This window comes from Oncorhynchus mykiss, chromosome 2 (assembly GCF_057628025.1).
Source record: "Oncorhynchus mykiss isolate SJ-2025 chromosome 2, ASM5762802v1, whole genome shotgun sequence".
Classification (NCBI taxonomy): domain Eukaryota; kingdom Metazoa; phylum Chordata; class Actinopteri; order Salmoniformes; family Salmonidae; genus Oncorhynchus; species Oncorhynchus mykiss.
The window spans coordinates 72,349,930-72,361,478 of record NC_143023.1 but is presented as its reverse complement, the minus strand read 5'-3'; positions in this window follow the sequence as shown (position 1 = coordinate 72,361,478).

Here is an 11,549-nt window from a genome sequence, read left to right as displayed (position 1 = left end):
CACCAATTTGACAGCTCCAACACAGTTACACCTCTGACACTGACAAAACATCAGCTATGTGGATGTCTCCTATCAGCTCGTTCTGATTGAATCTAGGACTTAGTGCGCAACATCTCGCTACATTTCCCTGCATTTAAATTCAGGTCTAGGTTTTTGGTATGGGTGCCGTGAACTGAGTGTTCAGAAGTGGGGCATTGTTTACAACCACCTCATGATTTAGTTGTGCTGCATTTGCTATGATCAGACAGACTAAGTAATCCCTCTGTCAGGTTGGCATTTATTGGGAAGCCTCGTGTACTGGAGGCAGATGTGCAGGGTACTCACAAGCTGGCACAGCTACAAAGTCATAACATATTATTTTAAATGTAACCCTAACCACATTGCTCACCTTATGCCTAACTCTAACCTTCAAATAAGACCAAAAATCACATTTGTTTTAAATTGACTTTGCAGCTGGCCCATCGAGTAGAAATTGCTCAGCTCTGCCTCCAGGACAAGACTAATGCCAACAAACAACCTGTGTGGGTTGACGTTTATTGGCACAAGGTCCCCCTCATGGGCCTCTGATAAGTATTGGCTTATCATCTCTGGGCATTTTTATGTATTTTATTGTACATGTAGAGGACTTTTTTCTGGGCAGAGTAAGCTGGCAGAAACATGAAGAATTGTGAAAACAATGTGCCAGTACATAAATCCAAGGGACAATCGCAACATGGTGAGAGTTGTTTTTCATTCTAAGAATCTCTACAATGGGATGATTGATAGTGCTACAAGCTTTGGGATTTCTCTCCATCTAGAAGTATCAGAACAGTACATTATATCAAAAACACATTTTCAGCATTGTATATTTGGGCTCCCAAGTGGCATAGCGGTCTAAGGCATTGCATCTCAGTGCTTGAGGTGTCACTACAGACCCTGGTTTGATCCCGGGCTGTGTTTCAACCAGCCATGATCAAGAGTTCAATAGGGCGGCGCAAAATTGGCCCACGGTTGTCCGGGATAGGGGAGGGTTTTGCCGGGGTAGGCAGTCATTGTAAAATAAAAATGTGTTCTTACTTGCCAAGTTAAATAAAAAGGTTTAAAAAAATGAGGTATGCTTTGAAAGGTCCTCTGTAGCTCAGTTGGTAGAGCATGGCTTTGGCGCTTGCCATGTCAGGATAGTGGGTTTGATTACCGGGACTACCCATAAATAGTAGTTCCATTTGGTATGTATGAGCATTGAATAGGCTCTTGTTCTTCCTCTCTCTCTCTGAAGGACATACAGTTGAAGTCGGAAGTTAACATACACTTAGGATGGAGTCATTAAAACTTGTTTTTCCAACCACTCACACATTTCTTGTTGGTGCAAGTCATTTTTCCAACAATTGTTTACAGACAGATTTCAATTGGGTCAGAAGTATACAAACACTAAGTTGACTGCCTTTAAACAGCTTGGAAAATTACAGAAAATCATGTCATGGCTTTAGAAGCTTCTGATAGGCTAATGGACATCATTTGAGGTGTACCTGTGGATATAGTTCAAGGCCTACCTTCAAACTCAGTACCTGACATCATGGGGAAATCAAAAGAAATCAGCCACGTCCTGAGAAAACACATTTTAGACCTCCACATGTCTGGTTCATCCTTGGGAGCAATTTCCAAACACCTGAAGGTACCACATTCATCTGTACAAACAATAGTACGCAAGTATAAACACCATAGGACCACGCAGCCATCATACCGCTCAGGAAGGAGACACAGTCTGTCTCCTAGAGATAAATGTACTTAAGCGAAAAGTGCAAATCAATCCCAGAACAGCAAATGACCTTGTGAAGATGCTGGAGGAATCAGCTACAAAAGTATCTATCCACAGTAAAACAATTCCCTATTTCGACATAACCTGAAAGGCTGCTCAGCAAGGAAGAAGCCACTGCTCCAAAAAAATGCCAGACTACAGTTTGCAACTGCACATGGGGACAAAGATCATACTTTTTGGAGAAATGTCCTCTGTTCTGATGAAACAAAAATAGAACTGTTTGGTCATAATGACCCTCGTTCTGTTTGGAGGAAAAAGGGGGATGCTTGCAAGCCGAAGACACCATCCCAACCATGAAGCAGGTGCGGCTGCTTTGTTGCAGGAGGGACTGGTGCACTTTGCAAAAAAGATGGCATCATGTGGCAGGAGAATGATGTGGATATATTGAAGCAACATCTCAAGACATCAGTCAGGCAGTTAAAGCTTGGTTGCAAGTGGGTCTTCCAAATGGACAATGGCCCCAAGCATACTTCCAAAGTTGTGGCAAAATGGCTTAAGGACAAAGTCAAGGTATTGGAGTGGCCATCACAAAGCCCTGACCTCAATCCTATAGAAAATCTGTGGGCAGAACTGTAAAATTGTGTGCGAGCCAGGAGGCCTACAAACCTGACTCAGTTACACCAGCTCTGTCTGGAGGAAAGGGACAAAAATTCACCCAACATATTGTGAGAAGCTTGTGGAAGGCTTCCCGAAATGTTTGACCAAAGTTAAATTTAAAAAGGCATTGATACCAAATACACTCAATTTGTATGTAAACTTCTGACCCACTGGGAATGTGATGAAATAAACTAAACCTGAAATAAAATCACTCCACTATTATTCTGACATTTCACATTCTTAAAATAAAGTGGTGATCCGAACTGACCTAAGACAGGGAATTTTTACTAGGATAAAATGTCAGGAAATGTGAAACACTTTAGCCAAATACATTTCAACTCCAGTTTATGTGAACATCTGACTTCAACTGTAGATATTATTCCTGACACCAGCTGGAGGGCAGATTTGTCTCAGTGGGACAATGGTGTGAAGACAGCAATACAATGATGGTTAAATACTTTATATGACATTCACCACCTCAGACTCCCACATGCTGCATCAATTATGTAACCCGAGTGTATAACCCCTCAAAGATCATTTGAAATACAGACAGTATAGCATTCAATACAACAGTTCTTGGCTGGTATTACTTCTTACTGATCTTTTCCTTACTGAATCAAGAACAGATAGAAAAATACATCAAAACAACGATATTGAAAAGTATGGCATCAGGCATGCCAACACTAGACAAATCTTCACAAAACACTCACCATGGAACAAATTGAAAACAGTTTTTAAGAGTGAAACATAAAACGTGAGCTGACAAGGCTGATTCATGGCATGGTATTAGGTTGGCTTTACCAACCAGATCCCCTTAGGTCTGTATCTTATCATAAATTCATCTCTATACAGATGTAGGATTTTCCTTTGATCACCCTGTTGGTGCTAACTTGTGGTGTATTCAAGGTTTAGAAAGGCTTCAAAAGTTTAATTTCCACTTGAGAATTTCAGACTCGAAGGTGAGCTTTTACCCACTGAAGTCAGTTACGACGCCGAACTGCAGTCAGGTCAAGACCCTGCTGAGGATGACGAGCATGCAGATGATCTTCCCGGAGATGGTTTCCGACAGTTTCTTCAAAAATTCTTCAGTTGTGCACACCCACGGTTTCATCAGCTGTCTAGGTGGCTGGTCTCAGACGATCCCGCAGGCGAAGAAGACAGATTTGGATGTTCTGGGCTGGAGTGGTTACAGCTGGTCTGCGTTTTTAGGCCGGTTGGATGTACTTACAAATTCGCTAAGAAGATGGAGGCAGCTTATGGTGGAGAACTGAACATTACATTCTCTGGCAACAGCTCTGGTGGACATTCCTGCAGTCAGCATGCCAATTGCATGCTCCATCAACACTTGAGACATCTGTGGCATTGTGTTGAGTGACAAAACTGCACATTTGCCTTTTATTGTAGCCTTTTGTCCCCAGCACAAGGTGCACCTGTGTAACAATCATGCTGTTTAATCAGATTCTTGAAATGCCACACCTGTCAGGTGGATGGATTATCTTGGCAAAGGGGAAATTCTCACTAACAGGGAAGTAAACACACTTGTGTTTAAAAATATGTTTGTTTGTGATTATGGAACATTTCTGGGATCTTATATTTCAGCTCATGAAACATGGGTCCAATACTTTACATGTTACACTTATATTTTTGTTCATTATAGTTCACACAGTAAGACAGATTACCAAGGGTGGGAACAGAGTTATTAGCTTGGAAGTAGTTGAACTTTGATTATGACATTCTGAAGACTGATCATGTTTGAATTATACATTTCTAAGATTACTTGATTTATTTTGGTTTAGTTCCAAGAGCATGCACCCTTTACATGGGTGCCATATACTTTTTAGATAGTCACATGGTGGACTTTTGAGTTTGTTTTACATTACTGTAGATATGCACACTGCAGCCGGAATAGGAAATTCAGTTATTAATTATGGTGCAGTAGTGTAACTATTCATTCATATAGTGTTGTTTCCTTTGAAAACATTGTCTGTACTTTCCTTGTGATTCTCTTATCAGTGTCAAAGCAGGAGATTGCAAAAACAGGCCTTGGGTAGAAAGACATTTCTTGTGAGTCAACAGCCACTTAAATCAGGGATGGGCAACTCCAGTCCCCGGCAGCCGGAGGGGTCTCTCACTTTTCCCCCATCCCTAACAAACACAGCTGATTAAACTAATTGCATTGTAAACTGAAGATCATGATTAGTTGATCATTGGAGTCAGCGGTGTTAGCTGGAGCAAAAGTGTGACACCATTCAGGCCCCCCGAGGACTAGAGTTGCCCATCCCTGACTTAAGTCAGCAAGCTGAGGGCAACATCATTTGATCTTCAATGCATACATAGACTGAAGCACCAACACTTAAATATAGCTGCTGCAGATGCCATAAAGCAAGAGTGTTAGGACAACTATGACCAACATGTTGGCTAAAGCACAGGTGGGTACTGTGTGTTCCTGTTGTCTTCTGAATGCATTGGGCAGAATAACCTGTGTTGTGGAAATTCAGTACTGAGAGAGACTTGGTCATTTCTTCAAACAATCATCTTTATGTAATCAATGACTTATTGCAATAATGAAACCAGTCAACTCAACAGTCTTGACTGTTGGGCGGAACAGCCTAACCTTTACAGACAACACAGTTGTTATATAGCTGATACCAAGAATGCGTCGTTCCACCCCTCCCATATAGATTAGGGGCACCATAAGCCACTTTGGGTTCATCCTGTGGTCATCTGCCTCTGGTGTAGTTTCCCAGATGCCAGGATAAATTAGGAATACTGAGGCCTTTGTGCTGTCCTCCAGGCTCTCTATCTCGGTGATACCCACCACATCGTATCTATGGAATGCCAGCTGTAGGTTTTTTGGCTCCTCAGTTCACACAGACATTTAATAGAACTGAAGTGTATTACTGTTAAGTATATAATCATTAACTATTAATAGAAAATGTAATAGTTAACAGATGTTTGATATCACACCCGTCAAATACCCTTCCATTTCAAATGACCTATGTAGCCAACATTGGTAAGTGAAGTTTACACAATGTATTCTATTTCTTTAGACAGTGCAACATAACTTCATCACCACAGAGAGGAAAGTCACTTTTGATAAGGTGAACTTTTGAGATTGGAGCATAGATGCATCTTGTGTAACAGACCATTTCGCTAGCCCTCCTTGTTGTTGCATAAGTGACGCTCCCAGCCCTCTTGACTCGAGGCCCTGCTGACAGAAGATACTATAGTCCAATTTAATGTCAAGATGTGCCTGTGAGATGACAGCTGTCCACCATTGGTCTCCAATCAGCTAGGCAATGTTGTTATCTTATACTCTGCTGCCAAGGGACTTAAACATGCCAGGTGCATGAAAGAACATCAGTTTCTCCCTGTATTGAATTCCCCCTGGCAGCATAATATACGAGTCAGATAACTACTGTATCTAGGGCTACTGAAGCAAATGTTTTGGCACTTTAGAAAGGAAAATTACTAAATGATACACAGCAATTCAAGACCATGCCCAACCACTGGCTTTTAAGCTTGGATTTGACTTTGTGCTTTCCTTTACTCTTCAATTGAAGACTCTGGTTCTGTCTGTTCCACTAGTCAGATGTATCTGGTTTATTTCATGCTATATGGGCTCATCCCATTTGTATTCCACAGGGAAAAGCTAGACTAAGCTATACCTCAGTTAAATGTCCAATGCAGCTGTTTTTATCTCAATATCAAATCCTTTCTAGGTAACAATTAAGTACCTTACTGTCATTGTTTTCAACTAAAATGGCCAAAAAGAAAAAGATAGCAAAATGCAATTTCTCAAGTTAAGGAGCTATAATTTAGCTAGGACTGTCAGTGAGTGGTCAGAGAGGAGCCTAATTGGAGGAGCCTAATGGGAGAGTTATGTAACCTGAAAATGTTCTGTTCTTGGCAGAAAGGAGGGCAAACTCTTTGCTATCAACTTATACTGCCTGCTGACATCAAAACATATTTTTTTAAACATCCAGCCAAACAAGCTGAAATTTCAAGTGGTCTTTTCAAACAGATCTTACACTAAAATATCATTATTATAATCTTCTATAATTTCAGTGTTAGTTCAACCACATATTGTGGAAATATAAAACCGGAAAATCATGTTTTTGATTGCACTGCCTCATTAAGCTGCCTCACTCATCAAAGCGACAGATTTCATTAAACTACCTGCTTTCTCATGTGCCACCTTGAGCTGGATTACGTTGTTAATAATGTGGACATATGCCAATCAGAGCCAGCCCAGTGACTTACATGTAACTAAATTGGTTGAAGATCCATGCACACTTTGAAAACACCAGACCCAGCGTATTCCTCAGTTGTATCAGCATAGCTTGCCTCATGGACCACATTTCTCACACTATCTTAAGGTTGCAATCCACTAGCAAAAATGTGCAATCATTTCACAATCCAATATGCGGTCTCCATTTAGAACAAAAAGTAGAAAAATGTCCGTCATAAAGCTAGGTAAGAGATCATTATTAAATATGATTATTAAGACAGAACTAGATCAAAAAGGTAATTAAATAAACGTGTTGCACCTTTCACCAATAGCCTAACAAATGAACAACTAAAACTTTTGATTGTCTTTATTTACAAAAACAGGGAGAAGGGAGAATCTGTACACATGCTGAACATACCCTTATCCAGAATTCAGCCAGCCTTCACCAGACCATAACACATGCAAATATGTCCCCTTGTGTTTTACACCTCCGGTAGAGGAATGACATTTCTGAGTGCATGTAATTCAGCTTCACTGGCATAAATTATGTTCTATGGATGGTCTTAAACTGCAGTAATTTATGATAAACATGACTGGGCAGTCAAACATCTGTATCCATTCATCATCAATAGCTTCTACGAAGTCTTCCTCACATTTTTGTTTTACATGTTTTGTGTCATCGGGAAAAGCTGCTATCAACCCTTGATACAGTTTGGAAGTTAACTTGAGGTTTGTCAGACTGCCTTAAAATATGATCTGGCTTCTTCAGTGTTAGCCGCAGAGAGAATAAAGTGTGTATCTGCAAAAATTCACCTCTGCTCCGTCACAGACTGGTCTTCCCAGGCTGCCTGACCTTAATCACCATTTGATCCTCTTTAGATGAATCATGAAAAATAATTACCTTGGTGTACATTTATACATTGTATTATACAAGAATATAAATCAATGGTTCAATAATTGAAGTGACCATTATTCCCAGATCTCAGACTGTAGCTTTAAGCTGCTGTCCTGTAGCTACTGTAGGTCTACCCAAGATGGAACTTTGTATCATCCACTGATATTGTTAATATACTGCAAAATTCACCTGAGCTTTGTAGACTGGTCTTTCCTGGCTGTCTGACCCCGCTGGGACTCCTGTCAACATTGATCCTGCTAAGACATGATGAACATACTGTTGCGTACTGACTGTGCACTAGAGGGCTGCATTCCCGTGGGATGCCTGCAGGTCCGACAGATCATTGCAGAGTGGTCAGAATCTCTCATGCTGCGGGCGGTCAGAAAAACAACTTTTAGATGAAAATATTTTTGTTGTCCCACAGATTATTTGGAAACAATCCTGTTTTGTATGCGTTAGCCTACCTATTGTATTAAAAGCACACATTTTCACATTATTTACACACTAACGTCAGTAGCCTACCTCTCCTAGTTGGGTGTGAATTCAAGTACGCCTAGTATGTGTGGTCTCAAAGAAATACTGTGGGCTGCCTACATGGGTGGAGAATCATGTGGCAATTAACTTAAATATTAAATTAACGTAAATACACTGCTCAAAAAATAAAGGGAACACTTAAACACCACAATGTAACTCCAAGTCAATCACACTTCTGTGAAATTAAGCTGTCCACTTAGGAAGCAACACTGATTGACAATAAATTTCACATGCTGTTGTCTCTTCCATTTGCACAACAGGTGGAAATTATAGGCAATTAGCAAGACACCCCCAATAAAGGAGTGGTTCTGCAGGTGGTGACCACAGACCACTTCTCAGTTCCTATGCTTCCTGGCTGATGTTTGTCACTTTCGAATGCTGGCGGTGCTTTCACTCTAGGGGTAGCATGAGACGGAGTCTACAACCCACACAAGTGGCTCAGGTAGTGCAGCTCATCCAGGATGGCACATCAATGCGAGCTGTGGCAAGAAGGTTTGCTGTGTCTGTCAGCGTAGTGTCCAGAGCATGGAGGCGCTACCAGGAGACAAGCCAGTACATCAGGAGACGTGCAGGAGTAGGAGGGCAACAACCCAGCAGCAGGACCACTACCTCCGCCTTTGTGCAAGGAGGAGCAGGAGGAGCACTGCCAGAGCCCTGCAAAAGGACCTCCAGCAGGCCATAAATGTGCATGTGTCTGCTCAAACGGTCAGAAACAGACTTCATGAGGGTGGTATGAGGGCCCGACGTCCACAGGTGGGGGTTGTGCTTACAGCCCAACACAGTGCAGGACGTTTGGCATTTGCCAGAGAACCCCAAGATTGGCAAATTCGCCACTGGTGCCCTGTGCTCTTCACAGATAAAAGCAGGTTCACACTGAGCACATATGACAGACGTGACAGAGTCTGGAGACGCCGTGGAGAATGTTCTGCTGCCTGCAACATCCTCCAGCATGACCGGTTTGGTGGTGGGTCAGTCATGGTGGGGTGGCATTTCTTTGGGGGGGCCGCACAGCCCTCCATGGGCTCACCAGAGGTAGCCTGACTGCCATTAGGTACCGAGATGAGATCCTCAGACCCCTTGTGAGACCATATGCTGGTGCTGTTGGCCCTGGGTTCCTTCTAATGCAAGACAATGCTAGACCTCATGTGGCTGAAGTGTGTCAGCAGTTCCTGCAAGAGGAAGGCATTGATGCTATGGACTGGCCCGCCCGTTCCCCAGACCTGAATCCAATTGAGCACATCATGTCTCGCTCCATCCACCAATGCCACATTGCACCTCAGACTGTCCAGGAGTTGGCAGATGCTTTAGTCCAGGTCTGGGAGGAGATCCCTGAGGAGACCATCCGGCACCTCATCAGGAGCATGCCCAGGCGTTGTAGGGAGGTCATACAGGCATGTGGAGGCCACACACACACTACTGAGCCTCATTTTGACTTGTTTTAAGGACATTACATCAAAATTTGATCAGCCTGTAGTGTGGTTTTCCACGTTAATTTTGAGTGTGATTCCAAATCCAGACCTCCATGGGTTGAAACATTTGATTTCCATTGATAATTGTGTGATTTTGTTGTCAGCACATTCAACTATGTATAGAAAAAAGTATTTAATAAGAATATTTCATTCATTTAGATCTAGGATGTGTTCCCTTTTATTTTTTTGAGCAGTATATGATTAGACTAGTTTACTACAGTGTGTAAATAAATATTAATAAATATTAATAATTGAAAGAAGTGGAGGGCGCTCAACCAACGTGCAATCAAAGTGAAATCAAAAAACATAATTGAAACGTTAAAGGCGCCTTTTAATTTTCAATAAGTATTGATTACTCATTTGTCTCGGACTGCAAATCCTCCCCCTAAAAAGGTAGGCTATACCCTCTAGGCCTATGCAAAACGTTAAAAAGTGTTGCTGTCATCATTCTTGCTGCTTCAAGTTCAGTAGCCAAAGCTGCAAGATCAGGTGCACATGTGGTCTCAATTAAATAGGAGTAGGCTATTGCCTATGTTTGGGTGCAGAAGAACATGGCAGTTATCTTTCAAAGGAAATGTACTTCCTAAATAGTTTACTACATTGTCTAGAAATAAGCCTAAATATTGAGCACCCATATTTCTCCATCTGAAAATCTTTCCACTCCTAAAAGGTAGGGTATAAAAATATCTCAAGTCTCTCCTACTCTGCTCTCTTCAAACTACATCTAACATGTTGGCTGATATAGCACAGTAATACAGATAGCTTAATATAAGGACCATGTGAGAATCTCTGGCATCACATATGCCTAAAATAACAATAAAATAGCAAAAATGCAATTTCAGAATGTGGTGGTGGGGGTGGGGGGACCTGATCCACCATCCCCAGTGAATGTTGCACCTTATGTATTTACTCATACTGAATTGGCAAATTGTTTCGTAGAATGTATAATGTAAGATTATATAATGCCTGCTGTCAAATAGAGTACCTTCAGAAGGTATTCATACCTGTTGACTTCACATTTTGCTGTGTTAAAGCCTGAATTTAAAATGGATTAAATTAACTTTTTTCCCCCTCACCCACCTACACACCATAATGACAAAGTGAAAACCTGTTTTTAGAAATGTTTGCAAATGTATTAAAACTTGAATATCAAATTTACAGTACATACAGTTAGTATTCACACACCCGAGTCAATACTTTGTAGAAGCACCTTTGGCAGCGATTATAGCTGTGTGTCTTTTTGGGTAAATCTGAAAGCTTTCCACACCTGGATTGTGCAACATTTACCCATTATTATTTTCAAAATAGTTCAAGCTCTGTCAAATTGGTTGTTGATCATTGGTAGACAAACCATTTCCAGGTCTTGCTATAGATGTTCAAGTAGATTTAAGTCAAAACTATCTTGGCCACTCAGGAACATTCACTGTTTTCTTGGTAACTAGTGTAGATTCGGGCATGTGTTTTAAGTTGTCCTGCTGAAAGGTGAATTAATCTCCCCATTGTCTTGTGGAAAGCAGAGTCAGGTTTTCGGCTGTGCAAAGCTCCATTACTTGTATTAAAAAAAACTCCCCAGTCCTCAACTATTACAAGCATACCCTTTAACATGATCCAAATACCAATATGCTTGAAAATATGGAGAGTGGTACTCAAATGTGTTGTATTGGATTTGCCCCAAACATAACACTTTGTATTCAGGACAAAAGGTGAATTGCTTTGCCACATTTTTTGCAGCATTAATTTAGTGCCTTGTTGGAAACAAAATGTTTTGGAATATTTTTAATTCTGTACCTTTTGTAGTGACTGGGTGTATTGGTACACCATCCAAAGTGTAATTAATAACTTAACCATGCTCAAAGGGATATTCAATGGCTGCTTTAATACCAATATGTGGCCTTCTTTGCCAGTCACTGGAAATCCTCTCTGGTCTTCGTAGTTGAATCTGTGTTTGAAATTCACTGCTCGACTGAGGGATCTTACAGATAATTGTATGTGTGGGATACAGAGATGAGGTAGTCATTCAACAATCCC